Source organism: Physeter macrocephalus, chromosome 2 (genome assembly GCF_002837175.3).
Source record: "Physeter macrocephalus isolate SW-GA chromosome 2, ASM283717v5, whole genome shotgun sequence".
Taxonomy (NCBI): domain Eukaryota; kingdom Metazoa; phylum Chordata; class Mammalia; order Artiodactyla; family Physeteridae; genus Physeter; species Physeter macrocephalus.
Window position 1 is genome coordinate 84,883,491 of NC_041215.1, and position 2,806 is coordinate 84,886,296.

Consider the following 2,806-nt stretch of genomic DNA (forward strand, 5'->3'; position numbering starts at 1 on the left):
TCTCCCTCCCTCCCACCGTCCCTATCCCACCCCTCTCGTGGTCACAAAGCACAGAGGTGATCTCCCTGTGCTATGCGGCAGCTTCCCACTAGCTATCTAATTTACATTTGGTAGTGCATATATGTCCCTGCCACTCTCTCACTTCGTCACAGCTTACCCTTCCCCCTCCCCATGTCCTCAAGTCCATGCTCTAGTAGGTCTGTGTTTTATTCCTGTCCTACCACTAATCTCTTCATGACATTTTTTTTTCTTAGATTCCATATATATGTGTTAGCATACGGTATTTGTTTTTCTCCTTCTGACTTACTTCACTCTGTATGACAGACTCCAGGTCTATCCACCTCATTACAAATAACTCAGTTTCATTTCTTTTTATGGCTGAGTAATATTCCATTGTATATATGTGCCACATCTTCTTTATCCATTCATCTGTTGATGGACAGTTAGGTTGCTTCCATGTCCTTGCTATTGTAAATAGAGCTGCAATGGACATTTCTCCAAAGAAGATATACAGATCGCCAACAAACACATGAAAGAATGCTCAACATCTTAATCATTAGAGAAATGCAAATCAAAACTACAATGAGATATCATCTCACACCGGTCAGATTGGCCATCATCAAAAACTCTAGAAACAATAAATGCTGGAGAGGGTGTGGAGAAAAGGGAACCCTCTTGCACTGCTGGTGGGAATGTAAATTGATACAGCCACTATGGAGAACAGTATGGAGGTTCCTTAAAAAACTATAAATAGAACTACCATACGACCCCTCAATCCCACTATTGGGAATATACCCTGAGAAAACCATAATTCTAAAAGAGTCATGTACCACAATGTTCATTGCAGCTCTATTTATAATAGCCAGGACATGGAAGCAACCTAAGTGTCCATCAACAGATGAATGGATAAAGAAGATACTACCAAACGTAGGGTGGATAGCTAGTGGGAAGCAGCTGCATGGCACAGGGAGATCAGCTAGGTGGTTTGTGACCACCTAGAGGGGTGGGATAGGGAGGGTGGGAGGGAGGGAGATGAAAGAGGGAAGAGATATGGGAAAATATGTGTATGTATAACTGTTTCGCTTTGTTGTAAAGCAGAAACTAACACACCATTGTAAAGCAATTATACTCCAATAAAGATTTTTTAAAAAATTTACCTTGCAATACAAAATGTGGAAAATACAGAAAAATATATGAAAGGTCATAATCCACTGTAATGTCACCTCTCAGAGATACCCACTGTTAAATCTGGGGCCATATCTGTTTCATCTTTTTAAAAAAAATTCATTAAACAAAAGAAGGATCATACTATGCCTGTTGGAAAAAAAAAAAAGGTAAGCAGAGTTTTGACTTAAGTGGGTACCTGAAAAGGGGGCCCAGGTCCTATCCCACTTAACAGCCCTACATTGAGACCTGAAGGAGGGAAAGGTAACAAAAAACCCAGAAGGTTTGGTGGAGCTAAGAACCAAGGGAATCTCTGCCTTCCTGGGAAGATGGAGCCCTGGGAATAAAGCAAGACTTTGTAAATAAAATGGCTGAAACGTAATTTCATGTCTATGCTGGAGTTTCTCAACCTTGGCACTATTAACATTTTGGGCTCAATAATTCTTTGTTGTGGGGATAGTCCTGTGCAGTGTAGGATGTTTATCAGCAACCCTGGCCTCTACCCACTAGATTCCAGTAATGTAATCTTCACCCTCACCTTTTGGGACAACCAAAAACATTTCTAGGCACTGCCAAATGTCCCGGGGGCCAAAATCGCAGTTGAGAACCACTGCCCTAGGTAGACGGAGTCCCAGACAGCCTCAAAGAGTTTCTTACAAGTGTAGTATAGGTTGTGAACAGCTGAATGAATCATTCTGGAGGATCCAGAGCCACCTGCATGGACAATGTCCTAGAACCAGATGGGATGAATAAAAACAAATGCAATGGTGAAAAATGCCAGAGAGCACTGATCATTCCCAAGGACAAAATGGTACACTCCCCATAGATGCCTCCACATCATACTGCATTGGTTAAGAATGAAGATACTGGCACATACTAGGAGGCAGGCTATCTGGGTTCAAATTCTAGCTCTAATCATTAAGAGCTATTTGACTATGGCAAATCACTCAGTTTTCTGGGTCTAATCCATAAGATGGGGGTAATAATAGTACATGCCATCCATAATTACTATAGTAATTAAATGTGTTAAATTTTTAAAGGTCCTGCTCTCTCCATAATTAAGCTTTGAATAAGCAGTGGTTTTTACCATGTATACAAAACACCCCCCTGAAATTTGATCTAATTCAGAGGAGGGTGGCCCTGAATTAAAACTAAATTTCTACCATCAAATCAAATGAGGCTCACAATAAAAACTGAAATTCATATAAAAATGAACTTATTTTTCCATTACCAATTTGTGTTCACAAATTTCTTCTCACTACATTGGTCTCTTTGTATCCAGCCTGACATTATCCATCTCCACCCCTCAATGTATCTTCATACCACCACTGTGGTCATCCTTATAAATCTCAAATCTGATCAGATAATGGGTTCCCTATTATCCATAGTCATGGTCACACAGAGACACGTCAAGAGTTCAAGGCTATGTGGGGAAGGGCATGGCATGAGGGTCCACTGGGTTTCCGTGTAAGATTTTATTCTAAAAATTATGGTGACCTCCCTGGTGGCGCAGTGGTTAAGAATCCGCCTGCCAATGCAGGGGAAATGGGTTCAAGCCCTGGTCCGGGAAGACCCCACATGCTGCGGAGCAACTAAGCCCATGCGCCACAGCTACTGAGCCTGCGCTCTAGAGCCTACGAGC